This window comes from Halichoeres trimaculatus, unplaced genomic scaffold (assembly GCF_033239565.1).
Source record: "Halichoeres trimaculatus isolate MK-OKI-2021-1 unplaced genomic scaffold, fHalTri1.1 fHalTri1_scaffold_23, whole genome shotgun sequence".
In the NCBI taxonomy this organism is placed as follows: Eukaryota; Metazoa; Chordata; class Actinopteri; order Labriformes; family Labridae; genus Halichoeres; species Halichoeres trimaculatus.
The window spans coordinates 6,295,770-6,320,337 of record NW_027437201.1 but is presented as its reverse complement, the minus strand read 5'-3'; positions in this window follow the sequence as shown (position 1 = coordinate 6,320,337).

Below are 24,568 nucleotides of genomic sequence, written 5' to 3'. Positions count from 1 at the left end.
TGTTGCTGTCAGCAGAGATCTGCAGACAGACACACACAAAAAGAGAGCATTCAGTCTTTTCAGAGCAGTAGCTCTGATTATCTCTGCTGCAGGCAGCACATTTTTGGCTGGGATCTCTCCTGTATTCATGGTTCTTTCATAAGCCAGGATTACCACCTCAGGTGGCAAGATGCCCAGGACTGATCTGTTTAAAGTGAAGTATTATATTAGGATGTGTAAAAGCTCTATTCTTTTGTCTTTGAGTTTACTGTAACCCAGGTAAACCCAGGCAGATCCAGACTTTTTAATTGAAGCACTGCTTTATGCAGGTTGGACACACAGGTTGGATATATATATATATATATATATATATATATATATATATATATATATATATATATATATATATATATATATATATATAGTATTTGGAGTGGGTCATTACTTTGTATGGTTTATTTGTCAACATGGACACCAAACTGGTTGTGTCTTCAGTGATATTTTTACTACTTTTTTTACTGTGTTTGTCTGGAGATCCTACATGTAACCATGGCTGCATTGTTTACATGTGAAGTCAGCTGTTAGCAGCCTGTTGCATGTCAATGCTAACTGGTGCAAGGCCTGATGTTTCCCCACAAGGTGAGGAGAAGGAGGTGAGGACGATGTGCTGGTTCTCAGGTGTGAGCTAAGAAGTGATGACATTGACCTGTCCTTCCATCCATCGTTATTGTGAACGTGAGATCTATCTCCGATAAGATGGACAAGCTAGCGGTGCTAACCCAGCAACAGAGGGAATACCAGAAGGCAGAGCAGCATCATGCTATTCACAGACATGGCTAATGAAGCTAACACCAGACACCAACGCCACGTTGCAAGAGCTTTACCTGCTGTGAAGTCTCGTCTCTTATTGGTTGGTTTAGAACCATGTGCAAATTACTTGGACATTGGGGCACTGCATAATTCCAACCTTTAGTATGCAATACACAAACTAAACTCAAAATAAATCAATTTGAAAGTTTGAGTGGTTGGTCCACCGGTGACACTCCAGGACTGAGTGCGCCTTGTCCCCTTTACAATATGTTTTAATTATGATCCAGGCCATAGAGGATAAACAGAAATATCCTTCAAACTAAGCATCAAGTCTCACAGGGGGGTGATTCTTTAATAGCATATATAGTTTTTGTTCAAATTGCATTCAGCCACAGGGGCATGCAAGATAGGCTGCATGTCTCATATCTGGCAACTTAAGCTTAAAAATTCTCTTAGAGTGTCTTTTCTTATCATTTCCCAAATTCCAGGAGTTGTTCTCATCCAAAGGATACTTCAGCATGAACTAAAACTGGAGTAGATTGACAAAACTATTTGATTTAGATGGAAGAAATCCACACATGGAATAATGTTTTACACCATGAAAGAGTGAGCAAAAAGGAGTGGCTTGAATAACTTGTGTGAAGTAAGTATAACCTCTGAAAAAACAGGAGGGAAAGGGCTTTATGTACAGTGTTTCAAGTCTAGTTCTGTATTAAAAAGCGTCTTTTTGCTTATACTGATTCAAAATTTGAACAGCTGAACTCAGAGGAACTTTTTACAGTGTCAGCCTCTTAGTTGCAATGTTGGCTGACCTCCACTGTATGTGTGTGTTTACAGTGTGTCAGAGCCGGCTGCATCTGGATTGGCCAAAAGCCAACACTTAATGAAAAATCTCCCTGTGAGACGAACTTTTCAGCTGCTCATGAAGTGACACATTACAGAGGGATGAACTGACCATAAAATCCACAAACACACACAGGCATCACTTCACCCCAGGCGTCTGCTGCAGTGGTAATAACTGCTAATGTCTTTCTGTCAAGTGGGACTTAAGCCTGTGAAAGCAACATAAAAGGCGACTGCTCAGGGTCTTTCTGCAGTCCTGCTGCAGGCTGATGCCAGGACTGAATCTGGCTGGCACAGTCATGCTGCTCTGTGATGCTGCTCTGAACAGGTCTGCAGACTGTCTATCTGTGTCTACCTCTGTTCTGTACTAAACCACAGCTTAAAAAACAACAAATCAGCAGCGTCTCTTATGGTTCCTGTAATGTATGAACATGTTTTTATATATTTATCTAACTCAAACATGAGATTTCATCCAAATGAGATATTCAACATTTGGAACATGGAACACATACACTGACAAAATGATTGATAGAATAAAAATAAAGTGAAAAATTATCAGCTTTAGAAGGAACGAGGTTATAAGTAAACAATGGTTTCAAACACACTCATCAACAAAGTTTGTATCACACTATAGGTCTACATTTTTTTAACTTCAGACAATCCAAGTTTTTTTTTTTTTGCTTTTTTTCGTTATAAGAGCTGTCAAAATGCATTGACAAAGATAATTTGATTGCTTTAATGAACACAAAAGTTCAACTCATGTTCACAAATTGAGTGCTGGTGTAAGTGTAAATTAAACTACATGTACTATGATGCATTATGAGCTTTTTGAAGCTGAAGCACTGACAGCAGCTGGAATGCAGTGTTAGAAGATGATGAATCTTTGTGAAGGATACGGTTGAAATTAAAGACAGTTCCTATAAACGTATAACTCTAACTGTAGAAGCAGACACGAAAGGATTTGAAGGGTGGTTAAAGAAAACAATGTGTTAAAAAGAAATAATTCAAAAATGTGGGGGTTGAATAGTAGCTGGTGAAAGCACTAGAACTCTCTTTGAATAGTACAAGGTGCTGAAATACTAGTCCAGAATTTTATTTATTTTTGGTTAAAGGTGTCTCCTAGCTGTGAGTGATCATTAAAGCTAGGGTAAGCAGGATTTCCTAAAAGTTAGAATGTCAACTTTTGCAGGAATAATCCTGCTTTATTGCTTCTGTGGGCCTCTATGCATATGTGTCAGTGTCAGTGTCTGTCCGAACCCCTCCTATGGCTGTATAGGTACTTTCATAGGTACCGACCGAATTCTGTCAAAAGTACCGAGTACTGATTCATGTAAAATCAAAAGGTACCATGTTTAGGTATCTAAATGCATCCTTATGACTGTGCGGAAGAGGAAGAGTAGGAGAGTTTCTGCCCTGGACATAAACACAGCATTGCAAGGTTGTATACTGAAGAATAAATATGGTAAATTATGGAAAAACTATTTATTTCATTATTAAACAAATTGATATCTTTTACCACATAAACACGAAAAAGTACCGATAATTGCTACAATTGAGTACTGGCTCCAGAGGCTGCACAGTGGTGCAACGGTTAGCGCGCCATATGGGCGAGTGACTTTGAGTGTTGATTGGCGACTGTAAGCTGTCTCAAGCAGCTACGATAGCACACTTAGCACAGAATAAGAAAAACACATGACCAAAGTGAAACAAACAGATAACGCTTTTTACTTCATGTGGGTGAAGATTGGCTCAACTTTCTCTTGCTTACAGGAACCTGGAAAGCAGCACTGGATGAAGAGTGACACAAGTTGGCTTTCTACTGAGCAGGTATGTGTCAAATAGCCGTGATTAGCTTGTGCTAGCATGACAAATCAAGTGCACAGCTCTCAAGTCTCTCCCACACAGAAAAGCAATGCTACAGGTGGTTGCTTGGCTAGTGATTGTGTTGACGTAGTCATGGTCATAGGCTGGCACTGAGCCAAGGAGGAGGAGCCAAGTTTGTTGTTTTTACCAACAAGTAAATACATTCTTGCAGACCCTACCTTTAAAGTCCTTGTGAAGACTTTCTAAGTGATCTCGAAAAAGTCTCACTTTTGATTGTAAGCCACAATTTAAACTGAGATTATCAGCGCTAAAATGTGTGCTTTCTAAATGCTCAGTTGTCTTGTCCTGGTTGTTCTGGCCTTTAGCTAAAGGCTAAAACACTTGCTAAGCTGTGATGATGTGCATTACAACCCACATGCAGTTGTTACTGCAATGGTCTTACTATGATACAACTGAGTTTACTAAGTCTGCTTGTTGTCACATTTCAAACTTCAGCACAAAGTAACTTTTTTATGAAGACATGAACTTGTCTTAAACAAACAAATGCAGAGTAAGGATGATGATTTGCTCCTGATTCATTTGCTTTATAACAAACATATGCCTTGTTAAGAGTCACGTCCTCTTGATAGTGCCTGCTGGAGCTCTTTATATCCTACCAGTCCAAAAGTTATGAGCTTGTCAAACAATTTATTTTATTTTCATTCCTATCAGTAAACCTGGACATTGGTTTGTTAAGCAATTTTGTTCTATAAAATGATTTTATTCCACTTTTGTGAGTTCTGATTCTTGTGTGGTATTGCTCTCAAGCATGTCCTATACCATTACACACACATACACACAAACACACACACACACACACACACACACTTCTTTAACAACCTGTTACTGTTTTCCTGCTGGGCTCAACGTCATTTAAAATAACTAATATATCCCATAAAAGCCAGCAGCAGTAGCCTGCTTAGGTTTACACAAATAATTAGCTGCAGGCAGACACAATTACACTCTGAGAAATATGATCTGGCAGAGGTCATGATACAAAAACCATGGGTAATAACCTTATATAGTGAAATTTCTGTTTAACCACAAAGTGGTAAACAGCAAACAGGACTCATTTTACTTTTGGACCAGAATAACCAATGATCTACGGCTTTTACAACAGGATTAGCAACATTATATGCAACATGTATTCCAATAAGTTCCTCCACCCTTCCCTTTTCACCTCGACCACGCGCCCTGAAATGTGGTAACACTGTGTGTGTTTCAGGAACAAAACCAGCAGGGTGACCTGTGGATTTTTAACGGGGGCTCAGCGCTGGGCACCTCCTGGGTCTGTGGTCCCTACTGACAGCTTTACAGGCAGCTGACTGGAGGTGCCATGCCAGCAGACACAAGGGGGGCCTGCACCAACAGTAGCTTGAGGCTAACACATCTACAGCTCATTAGAAGATTATAATTTTTCTTTGGAAAGTACACAGCCCAAATTTAATGATAAACCTACAAAATCACATACCAGTCTTATAAAACTGATGTAAATAAAGAGAAAATGAACACATAAACATTAGTTATACATTTAAGAAGAAAGAAAGCCTACTCTATCATCTTTGATTTCCCTCTTTTCAGCACTATGAACTCTTAACCCTCATGAAATAACCACATTTGCTCAAACTGGATAATTCTAAAGCTGCACTTTTTTTGTTTGCATTTTTCTTTGTCTTTTTTTCATGTCAATTTTGATCCCAGGATAAAAAAAAGCAAACAATAAGGTGCAGCTCAGTGAAAACAAAATGAAAGTTACATACAACTGAGTGAAGTGATGTTTTTGTTTTTGCTCTAAACTTTCAATTTGTAAACCACAGCAAATTATCAGTATCAATTCTAGTCATTATGTGATCCTCCATCAGCTGCCCTCTGCCGTGTTCACATCCATTTCACTCCACAGGTCAAGAGGCAGCAGCAGAGTAAGACTATCATAATCAAGTTTAAATTGATTATTAAAAAAAAGAAGTAGAAAAAAATGTATATAAACTTTTGTTTCTTACCCCTTACAGTGCATACTTTTATAATCTTCAAATATATATTTTTTCTTTTTTTATTAAAGACTGATCCATCATCATCATCATCATCATCATCATCATCATCATCATCATCATCATCATCATCATCTTAATTGGCAGACTCAGAAGTCCATTTAAAAAAAAAGAAGCAAAGATAAATCACCAATGTTATAAAGGACAACTGTACTAGTATCACAACAAGGATGAATGGTATTGCACAGAGCCATGACTAATTAGCATCATGCTAATTAGTTATTTCCTTTTAACAGTTTGTTGTTTCAAGGGTGATATTCAGAATAGATATCTGGGTTATAACAAACACAAACTGAAAGTTCCTAATGTTCCTCCTAACTACCTGGCATCAGTGACTGGATGACTTTCACAAGCTAAAACCTGTTGCTGGTCTAGTGGTTAGCTTGTTGCTAATGTCCTTACAGCAAGGTCTTCCATCCAATTCTATAGCAGTAATTGAAATGCACACGTGAGATGAACCACAGTCATTTATATTTCTTGAAAGAGGGAGCATATGGACGCAGATATGTCATAGTGGTTTGAGTTGGCGGCCTTGGTTTCAAACCTCTATCCACTGCTGTGTCCTCTGATTTTAGGCTAAAAAATTCCCAAAAAAGAACTTTACCAAACAGGAGGTATTGTGGTTTTTAGTGTTTTTTATCTCTCTGGTTTCCAAATACAAGCTAGCTGGAAAAAAATGGTCTCCACTCTACAAACTCTCATTCCTCTGATCAGCCAGACCCCTTGAGGCCTATCAGGGGCAGAGCTATTGGCAGACCTCAGTGTTTGAGACCAGCTCCTTTAATATGTTGCAGACTAACAATGAGCTGTTTATGCTATGTCCTCATCTTCTCACCAAGTCTCTTGTAGTTCTTATTAAAGGTAGAGTTTGCTGGAATTTTCTTTTCTTGTTAGTGAGTACAAGTTCGAACTCCTTGGCTCAGTGCCAGCGGCAGCACCCACCCACTGTCTCTGACCATAACTATGTGAGCGCACTTACAAGCTCTGCAACAACCTTTAGCTTTGTGTTTCTACATGGTAAGAGCCATGCACCTGACTTGGCATGTTAGCCATGCTAATTGCTGAGTTATTTGGTACATATCTGGTTAGCAGAAAGCCAACTGAGCTACTCTTCAAGTGCCTGAAAGCAAGTCAAAGTGGGCTGTGTGCACTAATGTAGCTGCTTGGGATAGCTTACACTCGCTAATCAACAGGCAAAGTCACTTGCGCACTTGGGGCGCTGTGATTGGCTGATGTAACGACGTTTACTGTTGGACCAGAAACATTCCAATACAACCCAAACATCAATTTACAACAGAGGGGGGTTTGTGGCAGACACCGACACTGACACACATGCATAAAGGCCAGAAGTGATGATTGAAATACTCTTGTACTTTTTCTAGAAAGGACTCTTACAGAAAAACTCGGGTTTTCTGAAAAAAAATAGAATCAGGTGGTGATTTGAAAATGTGTACATGTTCAGTATGGACATCCAGCACTGTTATTTTATAAACATGTTTAGAACATGGATAAGCATGGTACCCCTCTCTTTAAAAATCCTCAGAAATAAAAAAAAAAAAAAAAAGAATAAAGTTGGTTTTATCCAGAGTCATGCATAAAAACATGGAGAAACAAGGGGGTTAAAGTGACTCTGCAAATTCAGAAAGGGCACACACGCCTTCAATTATTGGAAAAACACCAATGACATCACCATCACTTTATCCACCATTGACATATGTCTATTTATGCACACTGACTACTGCTGCATGCCACCGGGACATAAACACACACTTTGACATACCACACCCTTACAAATGCCCTCATACACCCTCATACACACACTCACACACACACACACACACACACACACACACACACACACACACACACACACACACACACACACACACACACACACACACACACACACAGAGTGACTCCACCCCATGCACACCCATGCCACCGCCTATATTCCCACCCAACACCACAAACACAGTCACCATGTCTTTTCTAGAAGTCTGCCCCTCCTTTCGAACAACACACACCTCTCAAACTGCTTAACAAACACATGGCAACCCAACATGTGTGCGCGTGTGTGGGTGTGTGCGTGTGTGCGTGGGTGTGTGTGTCTGTGTAGTGGAAACTTTCATTGGTCCAGAGGTGTCACCTTCCACACTGACGCATTTACCGGAGGTTTCCTACTTGTTGCCAGTCTTTCCCCTCCTTTTTTTTTTTTTTCAACAAATTCCCTTTCATTCTTTCCTTCTGTGTTTCTCTCTGCTTACACCTCCAACATTTGAGAAAGTTATGGGTTCTTTGAAATAAACCAGAAAACAAACGTCAGAATGTTCTTGGGTCAGTGTTTCACTGCAGTTCTCCACGTGTCAATGCCAGCATGTATAGCCACGTTTCCACCAAGCAGTCCAGTTTCGGTTCAGTACGGTTTGGCACAGTTAAACCTGATCCCGTTTGCGTTTCCACGGCAAAACTGTGCCCTCTCGTGATAGGCGGCGTGTTAGCCGGATGCTGAAAGCTGCAGCTGTTAAATAGCTTGAGGCCGTAGCAGCGTGACACAGTTTACCCCTCGAATGAATCCAACAAAGAAGAAAAACCCAACCCAGTAAACAAAGAGCACAGATGGAAGACATGCAGCATTTCATTCCTCTGTGATTGGTATGTATCTTTCGACCAATCAACGGTCTGCAGTGTTGTAGCTCCACCTTTCGAGAGTGGATCTGTTCAGTCTGGCACCCATACGGAAGGGTCCCAAAAAGTGGGACAGCTCGTATCTGTAATTTGGGGATCTGTCTCGGGATAAGTCAGTGGAAATGCCACAAAATGCATGCCGTATCGAGACAAACCAAACCGGTCTGCTTGGTGGAAACGCGGCTTATGATGCCCAGACTCCATCAAGCTCACACTGTCAAATAATTATCAATAATGTTGTAATGTTAGTGAAAGATTTGTTCAAAACAGACAATCACAATCACTTACTAAAAAGAGTCGTTCATTTCTCAACTTCAGTTGCACACTCCCCTCTCCCGTCCCATTTCTCTAGACTGCAGGAGTCACGTTAGCCCTCCCTTCTTCTCCCCTCTATGTGAGTGATATGTAATGACAGGATGGGGTTGGTCGGTACTCCTATGTTACTCAAGCCCGCCCCTACATTGTCTTCTCATGTCACTAAGTCGCAAATATTGTGTTTAGCATTTGGCTGTCACAAAAGTGGATGTGCTTTTGTTGCTGTGATTAGCTTGAAAACAGCTTCTAGCAAACTTAATTTAACTCTGCTGACTGTGTTAACTATGGTCTCAACTTGATGTTTCAGTCAGTACAGTGTGTGACTGAGGCTGGTGACTCACAGTCTCCCACATTCACGTTCAGTCAGAAAGGGTAAATGTGATTGTTTCAGCAGTAGAGGTATGCAGTAGATCCAAATATCGATAATATTGATACCAGCATTGGTATTGATATCGAATGATACTCTACTTTTTTCATGTGCATGCAATTTAATTTTATTTTTGTAATTAAGTTTCTGAAGTTTCTTCCTCAAAATGATTTTGTTTTTATTTATTCTCATGTGATCATTTTTAACTTAGTTTATTCAAGAAGAAACAGAAGTGCACTGAAAGAAAAAGTGCTCCTTAATTTTTGTGTTGTTTCAATAAACAGTTCTACTTAAAAAAAAGGTTTTTTTTTAATAACATTTGTTTTACTGTGATAATTCTTTGTAATTTTTTTTTTTTTTTTTTTTTTTAAAGAGTGCAATAATAGAACTTTTATTCTTTTTTAGAATCCTAGTCTTCAACTGTGTACCTCAAAAAATATTTTGTTTTAATTTTACCTTAAAGTAAAAACTTTTTGCCCTTTATTTCTCGAGAAAAGAATACAACATATAACAATATTTGGGGGAAAATTTGTTTAGTTATTGTTGCATTGTTTTGAAACATAAATGTTTATCATCACACTAAAGTAAATTGTAGTCACCTTTAAACTTTTCTGAAATCTGCCCCAGGTTTTGACGTTGAAAGAAAAAATAAAAAAAACATCTTAAGTTTAGCAGTTTAATGAAATACAACTTTAAATATTAAAAAGTATTGGTATTGGTATCAGTATTGGTATTGGCGATACTGGCCCTGTGTTTACTTTAATCGGATCGATACCAAAATTCCCAGTATCATCCCCCTCTATTCAGCAGCTTTCAGTCCGCAAACTGTAGCTGTAAGCTCTACATTCTCAGCTCACTGCATAATTATTCACCACTGTCTGTTTTCATTCCCAGTCAGAACTCAGTGCTTGGCCATGTTTCAGCTTGTTAAATTTTGATTCAAAGGCACAGCAACTGGGAACAATTGGGTGAACAAATATTTTGAACAAATCACTTTACTTCAGTAATTCTACTGATTCAGCACACTGAAAGAACTGCTTTTTCAATCACTAAGTCAAAAGTTGCACTGAGTACATGCTCTTGAGTAAAAGTGCTTTGATTATAGTGGACAACACAGTCATGTCACCCTCACAGGGAACCCATGTGTCTTAAAACTTTTGTCTTCTTTTTTTTCACTAAATCTTTCCTTTTTTCCCCTTACAACCCTATTTCCTCTTTGTCGTCCTTCTTTCCTTTCCCTTCCCCCCTTTCTTCATCATTCTTTTTATGCGTCACCAATCAGCCTCAGGTCTGTTTTAGTGCTGAAATTACCCCTGTGATTTATTATGACATTGTTAATCAGGGTCTTTCTAAACTTGGATGTAGCAAGATTCAGAGTATTGTTATGTGTGTGAATGAGTGTGTGTCTCTGTTGGAGTATTTAAAAAAGACAAAAGTCTACCGGCCAACCCAACTGGTGCCAGGATTACTTTGTATTTACTGAAAGTGGTGTGATTCCTGTAAATGTGTCTGGTGGTGTGTTAGATACTGATCACTAAAAAAATGTTTCTGTCTGGTGAGTTTTCCACCGGGGAAGTGATGACACTGAACATTGTTGATACTTCTGTCCACTTTCTGCATGTGGTAAACACTTTTTTGTGTTTGTTTCGTCTTCTTCTTCTTCTTCAAACATTTCAGTTAATCTTTACTACATTTAAAGAAATTCAATCAGTTTGAATATTCTCAGGCAGGTGCTTGGATACAATGGAGGACATAAACAAAAAAAGTCTCCTATGTAATCTATGCAGTAATTCACTGTAATGCTCTATTCCCATACTGACACTAATGTTGCAATCACATGCCATCACTCACTGGGTGGGTGGCAGAAGAGATCCATAAAAGTTACAGAAAGTCTTCTTCCTTCACCTTTTGCAGGGCGCCGCAGCACATCATTGGTTCATGTTCCAGGATTAGGTAGTCTCACATTAGATGTTCTTCCTGACAGATGCCTCCTATTTTATCCTGACTCTGGACTAACGGGAATACTGACTGGGTAGGAGCTGAGCTGAATGACAGCAAAAAAATAAATAAATAAAAAAAAGCGAAAGGGCACTGCTCTCCCTAGTGGAGAGTGTGTATTGAATTTACTTTATTTCAAAAACTAATATTAACAAAGTTACTTTTCTAATATGTGATTTCCATATAAAAATGTAAATTCATTAATTAATGTTAATTGGAAAACTCATCTCTGCATTATGGATGCTGGAAAAAGCACCCATAAAGCAGAGATGAATAGCTAACAAGGGCCTGTTGCCAGGGCAGGATTAGTACATACTGACGTAAATTTGGCCAATCATCTCTGTAGAAAATAATCCCAGAAGGAAGATTCAGAAATCACCGCTCAGATAAATTTGGTTAGTCTCAGTGGTCAAAGTTTGAAGGAACTGACAGTCATGGATGCTGACACTGTAAACAGCTCTGTATGTGCTCTGAATTTTAAGTGAAATATTGTGGATAATACAAATTTTTACAATTTTTTTTCCCACAAAGCACTGTTATCCTGCAATTTGTGTCAAGCCGTCGTGGGATGGTTGTTAAAAACTAAGGCCCCGTTTACATGACGTTTCATTCGAAAACGCTAAAATGCAGAGGTATCGTAAACGCTGTAGTGGGCATGCCAGGCCTGTAGGTGGCGCTATAACTGTCTTATCCAGAAGCCGCTTTTGGTAGATGTCCATCGAAGTAGAGTTGGGCCGATCATCTGGTGTATTGTTGAATGCTAGGAGCAGCAGTGGAGCAAAAGATGCACATTTTGCTGAGGCTGAAACGCAACAAAACTTTTGCGTTTCACTCTAAAACCGTTGTCATGTAAACGGCCCCTGAGTATAACACAGCCCCACCTAGAATATTTTACACCTGCCTCCTTTGGGTGTGAAGCAGGGGTTTGATACTTATTTGATAACTTGATCTGCCTTTTTCATGGGGTGAAAATATAAACTGCTTCTTAGATTGATGTTAACTATTGGCTACAACATCTCATGGTCCATCAGCAGCTTAAAAGCTTTATCATAGCTTTCAACTACAAGTCAGAAAAGTAGTTCAGCTCTGCTAGATTATAAGGGCTACATGCATTGTAAATGTTCAGCACCTGATCACCGTGTGTGTTTTGAACTTTCACATTCCTCTGCATTGTTATGACAGCAGGACAGAGGGAGGGAGAGATGGGAATGGAGAGCCCACCAAGGTTGATCCTCATCACCTCAGGCGTGCAAACATGAGGTGTGACTAACAAGGCTGGTTCTATATAATGCAACAATAATAATAAATATCATAATTATTATTTTGAAGAACATTAGCCTTTATTTAGACATGTTATCTTTTAGACTGCTTGGTAGTAGATGGTCTGACAGAGAAAATTTTATGTTTGTAGCATGTTAGTGTTTTGTACAACATGGAAGTATTTCAACAATTTGATTTGCAATGATCTACAGACCTGTGTCACCATGTAACATCTTCCTTTAAATGTTAAACTGGTCATTGGTAAAGTGAATAGCATCTTATCAATGATGTGTCATGCTCAAAAGAGACAATTTAAATGTGCGTATGTATATATGTAAATATGTGGGTGTATTTAGGTGTATTTGTTTGAATGGAAGTATGCGTGTGTATGTGTATATGAACATATTTGTGTATAGATGAATATATATATGTATACATTACTTATGATTAGCTAAAGGGGTGGGAGCTAACAAGCTACGCTCTTGCTCACTCATTTTTGAATATGTAATTTACTTCTTTTATTCTTTTCCTTTGTTTTATTGGTAATTGGCTTCCTCTATTTTCATTAATATATCACGCTGTGTCAACAAATAGCTGGAACTGGGAAGCTCTACTCAGTTGCATATTTGAAACAAATTGCTCAAAAAAATAAGTAAAATAAAAAAATAAAAAAAAGATGCAGCTCTCAGAGCTAATTTTTTGTCGTGATTCAGAAGAGCTGGCTCCCAACGCATTTCCTTAAGCTGACTATCTCTCACTCAGTCCCTTAGCTCTGCTCATGGCAGATCTTTGATTTGACTGACAGCATGGCAGCCATGCATGTGAAGATATAAGACAGTTATGTGACTGTAGAGAAGGGGACACTGAGTCAGTGAGTAAGATTGCACACAGAAGTGAGGAGGAAAGTGTCACATCCGAAAACACAAATGTGAAGCAACATCTGGATCAGCATTTCTATTTTTTTTTATTTTTTTTGGTGCAGAAAAAGTAAAGATCCTTGCTTTCTTAACACAAAAAAAAATGCACATGCAGAGACAGTTTGAGGCTTTTAAAAAATGAATGCAAAAGGGTTTATCATTACACACATAATTAAGCTACAAAGAATACCAACCAGCAGCCACTCAGGAGCCGAAAGGGCCAGCTCTTCTTTGGGAGCCGAGCCAAAAGAACTGGCTCTCTGAAAACAGACAAACTTTTTATCACTACATCTCTTTCTTTAAACACATTAACCAAATCTTTCCAAGTCATTTGGAATCTATCCTGATTTGTTCGTCAAACCTCTTCAAATTTTCACAAGAGCAGGCTTCATCACAACTGCTTACTACGGCTAAAAAAAGCAAACAGTTTGAGCCAAGTTGCATGCCAGCCAGTTCCCATAAACTCAGTCTTCAGGCGCTGTAACAGTGTTCAATAACTCTCAGCAAGTCTTGATCAAACATTTATCTTCCAGCTACATTAGAAGTCCTTCACAACCTGCAGAGTGAACTTCGTGTCACCATTATGTCACTTTTACATTCCAACAATTAAGCTGATCAGTTAACCTTTCCACACATCTTGTTCTTCTTCTTAAAAGGTAAGAGAAAGATATCAGGGTTTTTCTTCTGTTTGTTTTTGGTCACATTTTGTGTATTGGGCTCTAACACTTAAAAATTGACTTTAACCCTCATGCCCGCCACCCCCTTTGAGGATTTTTGTTCAGCCCCTAAATAAGGAAAGCAGTATCAAATGATGGCCAAAGGAGATTGAGTTCACTGGATAACAACTCGTGCTTCTGGTTTTGGTTTGGGTGTGATGATGTGTGTGTGTTTGTGTGTGCTTTGGCCACAGATGAAAAGTAAACTACAATGTAATAAGCTAGCTGCAAGAGAGTCTTAAAGTCTTTGGTAGGGAACCAGGGTCTTGTTTCAAAGTGCAAAATCTGCTGTAAGCCCCTGCAGACACAGACTAAACACAGCATCGACCCTATTGTTGTTCTGCACTGTTACAGCCCTCCCTGGAGATTTTGCAGGAGCCATAACCCTCTGCAGCTACAAGACGCAGCCAATAGCCACCCTTTATATCTGACGACCCGGCCGTTGAGGTCACAACAAAGCCTGATCATTTCTATTGCATCTGATTGGAAAATGATGGGTCTTGGGTCGTTTTCTTGACAGTTTTCAGGTAAGCCGAGGAAACAAGTCCTGACCAGTTTCAGAGCTTTCCCCGCATGAAAAACAAAGCTGAAGCAGGAATATGGCAAAGTTTCCTTTCATGGCAGAACTACAGTTGGTAGTAATGGATTCAACATGTTCACCATTTCTAACCATTGTATTTTAAGACCTGGAAACAATGTTTTACATGTCATTTTTTCTTCCAGCTAATACATGACTAGTCACTCCAATCTTCAATTTTTTTTTCATCAGTTTCCGTCACGTGCTGTTCTGTGGTTTGAAGACCATGTATACACAGAGTAGCCATTACTGGAAGGAAAAGGAGAGTTTACTGGAAGAGGAGGGTCATTACTGAAAGCTAGAGCTGGATCAGTGGAAAGGTTAAAGGTCAAACAAACCTTGTGTGTTTGCTCCAGCTATTACTTTGGACGCAAGGGACGGTTGCACATGCATTCAGGCTTGCATGCATTTGTATATATTTGGAGTGTTTCTACGTGTCTCCACCTGGGTCTGGATTTCATCACCATGCGCTGGCGTCTCTGAATCATGTTTTCTAACATGTTAACACAGTTATTACGTATCATTACGCAGAGGTCCGGTTTCAGTGACACCATTCAATCCAGTGGCCAATCTTGGTGTTTACAACGTGTCAGGATTGACTTTGGTTTTCCGTGCATCGACTCTGGGATGAAAATAAACACCCTCTTCTACCCAGAGCCCAAAGTTGGATTAAACTTTACTGAAAGGGACAGATAGAGAACATGATACGTCTGTAATTTTGGAGTGTCTGGTAAATTTTGAGTCAGTGTTTCTAAAAGCTTCTGTGTTTAACATCCAGATGAGGAGGTACCAAGGCGCCTTTGGTTTCTGTGCCCATACTCAAACTGAATGCATCTGATGCCCTGAGTTGACATAATGGTATTGGTGTTAAAGGAGAGAGCTAAACTAAAATTAAAAAAGAATAAAACTTTTTTTTTTCTTCTTGATTTCTATGGTATTCTCTTATAAAGACTACCAGGTCTTATTTTACTGTTTCTTATGGAATGCTTGCGCTGATATCACTACATGGGCAGTTTCCTCGTTGTATGGCCACATCCGAGGTACACAAACATGAACATTAAAGGAATGGAGATAGAAGACATGGTTTTAAGATCCCTTGTCTGCCAACAAATGTGGAAAAATGCATGCACCACAGTAAAACATACTTTGAAGGGCTCAGTCAGCAAGAAAATGAAAGACTCTCTGATAAATTACACCTTATAAGTGGGAGAGTCCTACATGAGGAGTTAGCATCTTTATTGTCATCGACCCAATGGTATGAAGGCATGAAAACATGGATGCTACTATTATATTTTTCATGGGGGAGGAGGTCCGCGGAATATATTATGTTCTTTAAGGAGAGGCTCATTTCCCAGCACTTTAAAAATGTCACCTGGAAGTCACTGACTTTTACTTGTGTACTGTTTCTTGCTTCAATTCCCTCTCAGTCAAAGTTAAGGTCTTTGCACACTGAGTTTGTTTTTTTCGTCCGACACTTAGGCACCTTAAAAAATATTGGATTCCATGTTATGTCGATCTTGCTTGCACACTCAATTCAAAACTTTTGTCTGTCATTATTTTTTTATTTTTTTGGGAGCAGGTTCATTTTTGCGTTTTCTTTTTTTACATATGCCCAGCTCATTTCCTGGATAGTTTGACTACTTAGAGACGCTGTAGGCTACTTGCAACATCACATTTTTACATTTTCTGACATATTTTCTCTGAACATTTTGGGCGATGTTTAGATGATGAATGAAAACTTGTGCATTTGTGTGTGTGTGTGTGTGTGTGTGTGTGTGTGTGTGTGTGTGTGTGTGTGTGTGTGTGTGTGTGAGCCCCTGTGCTCAAGATCAATTGCTTGATAGCTGCTTGATCATTCAGTTTTTCTCATGCTACAAATATTCATTAATAGTACAAATAAACACATCGAAGACAGTGTACAAGGTGTCTGCACGAGATGTTTTTTTTTTTTTTTTGGATTACGGATAACTGTAATCACAAGCATGTGACATTGCTCCGCAAAGCAAAACACCGGGGGTATCACTCAAGTGCTAAATGACTTCTGAATACTAGGGCTGGGACGATACGCTTTTCACCTGATTCACTTCTTTTACATTTTTCCTTTTAAAATTGTGATTCTTCAATATTTCCAATTTTTGGGAGTTAAGTTTGAATGATGATGTTATCTACAGACTACCTTCGGAGCCATGTAATCCCAAAAAATGCACATCACATGTGAGTCAGTTTTTTCAGGGGATCTGAAGTCATGTTATTGGATAGTCGAAGAAAAACATTTTGCCCTCTGCTGGAGAAAACAGGTAACTTTTTTCAAAACCCAGTGTATAAACAAAAATTAAAATAAAGGATTTGCATTTGAAAGCAGAGAAATAATTTTTTTTATTGTTATTTTTTTAAGTGAATAACATTTTTTACTTATGAAGTAGCATTTTTTCCACACGGAGTCTGGAGTAAAATATCCCAACAGTTTAATTTAACTCTAGTGCTTAGTCTACCATGTCGACAAACTGGTTAAGTCTGGTACCTTCTGGTTTTGTTTACAGGAATGCACTTAAAGATTTCCTTTTTGTACACACACACACACACACACACACACACACACACACACACACACACACACACACACAAATCAGTCTTGTGCCATGTCAAACTGCAGTGTGAACACCGCCCTGAGAGGAAAGAGTAGATTCCACTGTAGATCTTATTTGACCTGCTCAGGTTTCTGCCCACACAGCGGGTGGCTGTTGGTCTGGATTCTCTTTAATTCAGAGCTTTAGCCTCACAGATTTTGTTCCATATGTGCGTGTGCACTCCCATGAGCAAACTTACACTTAGTATGGGACAACATCAGCACCTAATCCCCCTGCTTAGTCACCTTCTGAGTTATCGCGTAAAAAAAGTCAACGGTTAAATCTTGACGTCTGCCACTTAATGAACAGCAGCCCCCGATGGCATGAAACACAACTCCCAGCATGCTGTGAGGATGAGAGGGGGGAGGGCTTGGATTATGATGTGCGACGACGGTCGGATCAAATGACTGAGAGTAAATGTTAAACTAGTGTTTTTTTTTGTTTTTGATTTTTTTTTTCAAATTATGGGATATTGAAATGTTTTTGCACAATATGTAACATTTGCATAAAAGGGAAATCTGACTTAAACACTTTGCATGTAATATGCCAAACAAACTATTACTTCTTTTAAGATGCATCTTTATTCAATTTTATTATGGCCCAAGCCCCCGAGAATCGGGGCAAAGCCCTATTGAAACCCTTGCGATTGTTAATCTTCTTCCTTGTGCGCCTTTAACCCCAAATTGCATGCCTTTCGATTGGAAAAAAGGCGAACGCACCTAGCCCCAAAATTCACATGCCCCCAAAAAATTTATGAATCTGCAACTTGCATTAAAATGAACACTCCATAGCGCCCCCTAGGGGCTTAAAACTGCAGCCCCTCAGGCTACTATGAGCTACAGCCCTGAAATTTGCTGTGTATAACAAGCATGCCCAGCCCTACAAAAAAGTCTCTTACAACTATTGTTATTTCCGAACATGAACTTTGCTATTTGGACCTAAACATCTTAATTTAGCGATTTTGGGCTAGGTATTTGAATGAACTAGTCCTGGGTTTTTTCACTTATCAACTCCATGTAACTGTACAGCGCACCCTACTGTGAACAGGAAGTTATGTCTTTTACTCTGTGATTAAAAGCTCCTCTTTTTTTTTTTTTTTTCGAAATAAAGCAGGAAGTAATAGTAACTCAGTCGTATAAAGTCGAATTTCCTTTGAACTTCACACACCAAGTTGGACATGAAGGTCCATCTCCCAACACTTCTATGACCTCAAATCTCTGCTACTGCAATGGCGCCACTCTCTGGAAATGCATGATCACATTATTAACATTCATTGTAACATTTGCTCCCAATTTTACACACATGACCTCACTCCTACTCTGGACTGCTGTCCACATGCATCACAGTAATAATGCAGCTCCACCTAGAGGACACAAATCATATGAACTATGATTCCAATTAAGCATGTATGCTTGCTGCCTGGACCAAACCTCATCCATGCACATGGCTTTTGGTTGAGCCACATTTTGCTGCACTTGTGGCGACTGGGACATGCCCCAGCAGGGACACATTCGCCGAGGGGCTCAGGCCTGATATTGCTATTTCCTTGCTCCTTGTTTTAACTTTTACATCATTCCCAACCACTAAAGGCCTTGATTTCCACCTCACATGACATCTTTCATTTCTGAACACTTAAGCCTCCATCTTCATTGGCCCCTTCTTTCCTTTGGCTTAAAGTAAGCATGATCAAGGTTTTGGTGCTTTTGCCAGGCAACTATTAGAACTTACTTTTTGTTTTTCTTTATGTGTGTGTGTGTGTTAAACACTAAAAACTTTTCACTTCTTACAGCTGTAGCACTTGGAAGGACCCAGCTCTAACAGAAAATTATTTCCTTTTAAAATAATGAGAGCAGGGCTACAAAAACAAGGACAGGAATCATTGTAAGAGGTTCAATAAATTTTGGAATTTGTAATGACTTCCCAGGTACAACAAATACAGCAGAAGGGCACAGGGTGAAATCCAATGGGAGATTACTAAGTGGGTGAGTTAAAACACAAGAAATGACCCATTTCTTGTGACTTTGTAAAAACAATAGCCTTTTCCAGCTTTCGTCATTCTGTGGAAAAGTATCTACAGAGGTCCCGGTAATACCTCTGCTGACAGTCTGAAAAATAAAAAATATAAAAACACTCACAAAGAACAAAAAACATGACCTCTTTAAGCTGAGCAGGCTGAGCAGGCTGAGCTTTTGTTTCACTTTTACGATTGAAATCATTCAAAATAGAGGAATGTCATCACCTTATGCGATTTCATTTATTAGCATCCTGCTGAAACACAAGCTACTAGAGTTTGGAGCTGGAGATTAAAAGAATAAATCGAGAGTTTAATGGTAAAATTAGGAGGGCTTTTATTCCACAGGGAGGGTGAAGAAGAGGAGACGGAGTGACAGAAAAGTCAATCAAAGGTATCCAGCAGACAGAGAAGAAGAAAGCACAGCTCTGTTCTGTTGACTGACTCAAGTCTTAGCTTATTAAGTGTTATTAGTTTTGGCGGTGGTGTGGCCTTATCCCAGCAGTACCTCCGGTTTGCTCAAGTGTTCCAGAGGACACAATTGGAAGCGTTTGAAAGCCTCTCAAAATTTGTCGAGAAAAGCCAGACTACTGGAACCGCGGTCCTTCACGCTGTGAGGGGACAGCACTCACCACTTTTTTGGACGTGGGTTAAAATGTGTGAAATTTTATCATTTTCAACACTGCAACATCCAACACCAAACCGTGATGGCTGAGGAGCCCTTTAAAATTTCTCTCAGAATGACGGCCTCTTTAACCCGGAGATCTACAGACCTGTGGATCACACAGTCCAAACACACATGTAACATCTGCTTCTCATTGTGGCTGTTACATGGCTGGTAAAGGAGCCAGGGGAAGCAGATGGAGACTGATAGGACATACTGGCTTTTAGATGAAAAGATAGAAGCAAGACCCTGATAGACATGATGGAATCACAGGCTTCCCAGACCTTCACTGCAGTTTCCAAAGCAAAGGGAAACCCCAAATCGTCAATGACGAGACTGGTGATAAGTTTAGGTTCTGACGACATGTAGTCCTTTGTGTTGCAGACATATGAGTAAGGAATAATGTATAGTTGGCAGGTAGTTGTGGGAAATAAAACTATTCAGGGTGTGATTGTCTGTCATTCAGGGTGTCGATTTCCCATGGCTACCTGGTAGCTATGCATTATCTTACTTATTACCTGACCTGTTAAAGAAACATAAAACATACAAAATAATGATAATAATAAATAAATACCACTTATACTACTATTTCTACTAATACTAATGCAAAAATTAATAATAATAATAATAATAATAATAATAATAATAATAATAATAATAAAATATTATATAATGACATGATCCGTGTGCTTCTTGGGTTGCTCATGTTAGTAAGAATATATTGCTGTCATTGACAGTTTGTCCAGCAGTTTTGACCAATCAGAATCAAGTATCTTAGAAAGATGGAAGATTAGGAAGATTAGTTCAAATTTAAAAAAAAAAAAAAAAAAAAAAAAGTATAAAAACAGTGTGACTTATTTCATTTACCAATACATCTACAAGTCTCCAATATTTGTTAGTTTGTTTTTCTTTATCTTTCCCTCTTGTCTGTGTCTACCTCTAGGTTCTGTTCTGGCTCTTGCTTTGTGCATCTAACATCTAACAACAACAACTACAACTACAACAACAACAATGACAATGACAATAATCATAATAATAATAACTTTGAATGCACTTTTCAGTACAAGTAACAAAATGTTTCAAAATAAACAGTATAACCGGTAAGAATTTAAAGTGAACAGTAAAGCATATGAAATAGCCAAGAAAAATAATGGATAAACATGTTTACATAAAAGAAAAACAACAAAATCAAGATCAAACAAGATTTAATTAAAAAATCTCTATATATATATACTGCTATGAGTAGTGGTGTGCCATATATATATATATATATATATATATATATATATATATATATATATATATATATATATATATATATATATATATATATATATATATATATATATGGTATTAAGTTGCTTCTGCAGTAGAAACAGAAATACGTCTTTGACAAGGCTCTAAATACAAATTTAAACACACTTACAAACACACTAAATCTTGCTTTGTAAGTTGGAAATACAATGATTTTCGCTTTATGTCACATGTGTGAGAGGAAGTGCGTTTCTAAGACCACCTGTGTAATGTGGCTCTTTGTAGTACCATGGTAACTTTTATGGATCTTAGTCTCTGACTGGTTGGCTACCACTGAAATAGGTGACTGATTGTGCATCTTATCCAGATGCGAACATCAGTCAGTCTCCATGCTGCTGTTATACAGTTATTATGTTATCTGAGTCTGTCACCATCTCCTTCTTGACTTTAAACAGAGCTCAGGACAGAGGTGTCTGGCCGATCAGAAAATGTTGCCAGTTTGTCGCTTATGTCTAAGACTTATTTACATGAGGGTGCAATTAAGGTTTCAGCTTTGTTTGTTGGCCTTTTAACATGCTGGCTCAGACAGGCCTGAGGTACATCCTGGCTTGGATCTGTCAGTGCTGGCCTCCCACTCTGTTATATTTAGTGTAAAGAGTTGGCTCCATGTCAGTCACATTTACTCTGCAGCGTTCAGCTGCAGGAGCCACCATGTGCCTCTTTGTGAGTGTGTGTGTGTGTCATGGATATTCACAGATTATAGGAATACTCGTTTGAGTATTAATATGCTCAAACTGTAAAGTTGCCATGGAGATGGTAACGCACCCTACCATATTCCCGAGCCTTTTAATCTAATGCGTTTTCCTTATTCCTAGTCTGTTATGTGCATGCATGTGTGCCAAACAATAAGTGTGTGTGAGCGTGCGCACATATGTGTGTCACTGTTTATGTGGAGTGTATCAGTTACACAGTCAGCTGGATATGTCATAAGACAGCTTATAAAACCTGACCCCTCTGTCTCCAACCTGTTTTTACATCTAAGAGCCTCAGAGCTGAGCACCCATCTGTGAGAGGTGTGTGAGTGCAAGAGACAGAGAAAGAGGAGGAGGAGGAGGGGCAAGACAGAGTGATAGAGGGAGCAAAAGCAGGAGAGATAGAAAGATGGAGAAAGCAAGATGGGAGACCAAGATAAGAAAACAGATAGAGGGAAGGGACAGAGAGGGGAGATACAATGCCTGGCCAAAAAAAAAAAGTTGCCACCAAAAAAAAAAAAAAAGGTCACACACTCTCATTTTTTGTCCAGTGTTTCATTAGTTTTCACCAAGATCTTGCACTGATGATGGTAGAGTCTGACTGCTGAGCAAAGCCTTCTCCAGCACATCCTAAAGATTCTCAATAGGGTTAAGATCTGGACTCTGTGGAGGCCAATCCATGTGTGAAAATGATGTCTCATGCTCCCTGAACCACTCTTTTACAATTTTGGCCTTGTGAATCCTGGCATTGTCATTTTGGAATATGGCCGTGGATGGAATATTTAGGTCGTCAGCTGACCTCATTCTTTGAGCACAGACTGTTGCTGAACCTAGACCTGACCAACTGCAGCAACCCCAGATTATAGCACTGCCCCCACAGGCTTAGACAGTAGGCACTAGGCATGATAGGTGATCACTTCATCTGCCTCTCTTCTTACCCTGATGGCCCATCACTCTGGAACAGGGTCAATCTGGACTCATCAGACCACATGACCTTCTTCCATTGCTCCAGAGTCCAATCTTTATGATCCCTAGCAAACTGAAGCCTTTTTTCCTGGCTAGCCTCACTCATTGCTGACTGACAGCGGTCAGACTCTACCATCATCAATGAAAAGTCTTGGTGAAAAACAAATGCAACACTGGATGAAAATAAATCAGAATGCAGAAGCTTATCGAAACAGTGCCACAGGAAATGAGTGCCATAATAAAAGCTAAAGGTGGTCCAATGAAATATTAGGGTGTGACCTTTTTGTTGGGTGGTGACCAAGCAGCAACCTCCTGTCTAAGAATATGAGACAATGCTGAAGTGCTAAAATCTGCTGTTTCTCGAGTGTCAACTTGAGGCTGGCTCCAGAAGTACCAGAAGCCACAAACACACTAAGCCAAAAAAAAGCTGTTTTCAAAGCAAAAATTAACCTGTTTATTGCCTGGTTCAAAAAACGTCTCCTGTCTGAGTCGCTAATTTTACTACTCACTTGGCCGTTCAGAGGATATTAAGATCGTGAGCTCACCCAATCAGAGGCACAGCTCAGGGTCACATGACCGACAGGCGCCCTATAGCTGTACGCAAAGCCCCTGCCACTACCAATATGGCTGCTTTAGCTGATGTGCTTCATTTTCTATTTCAGAAACGGACGTGTGATGTCGGGGAGACTACGTCCATGTCTAAACACTCTATGGTGCTGACTTTTTTTAGCCAGGCAGTTTAAAGTCTGAGAGAGCAAGCGGGAAAGGAAGAGATAGAAGACAGAGCAAAAAATTTAAAAAAGGGAGATTGGGATAGAATAGCAGATGGAGCTGGAGGAGAAAGTTTAATGGTGTGACACAAGAAGTGAGATAGGGTAAGGGTACAGTGGAAAAAACTGAAATCTTATCAAATGTTTTTGTCCTACTTTAAGTAAAAAATGTATTATTACACTTAATTTAAGCCACATTCAACTGGACGGTCCAGAAAAATGTTTTTATTTGAAGTTATGTAAAGACAAAAACGAGGTCTGAATTGCTTATAACAAGTAAAAAAATCTGCCAATGGAAGGAGAAAAAACTGCTTGAATCTAGAATAATGTCTCAATACATGTAACTTTTATCTTCTACCATTGGCAGATTTTTTTTAACTTGTTACAAGCAATTTAGACTTAATTTTTGTATCAAAATGACTCGAAATAAGACAGCTTTCATGACTGCTCGGGTGAATGTGGCTCATATTTAGTATAAAAATGACATTTTCTACTGAAAATCAGGCAAAAAACACTTGATAAGATTTCAATTTCTTTGCAGTGTAGGAGATAGGTGTGGGAGGAGATAGGAAACAGTTAAAAGATGGATGGAGTCACAGAAACAGAGAGGGAGGAAGGAAGGAGGAGCAACAGATGTAGGGAGAAAGCGACAAGAAGAGAGCAAAAGAAGAGGAGAAAATGAATGGAGAGATGAAGTGAAAGGGCAGAAAGAGAGGAAAGGAAAGAGAGAGGAGGGCTGGGGGGGTGTTGGAAGAAAGAAAGGGAACATGATGTAAATAAAAGTCATATTGTGCAACCGATCTTTAAGAGGTTACACAAGCTGCTTGCAGAGCATGCAGGTTAATAAAAGCCAAAGGTTGAAGAAATCAAAGTTTCCTCCAACACACAGGTCTAATAAAGAGCTCTGAGTTGGCTACTGTTGGCTGACCAGTGGCACAGACGTGAGTTTTTTATTCAGACCAGTTGTACACACAATATTTTCTGAGTGAGTATCACAGTTATGATCTACCTCCATGACAACCAATGAAACAGGCCACATCCCCAAGGCTGAACATACAAACATGAAAATATGTTATCGGAAGGTGGGCTGTTAACCTTAGCTGAGCCCTGGCTCTAATCCGCTCTGGTGGAGGCTCGGAGGTGCAG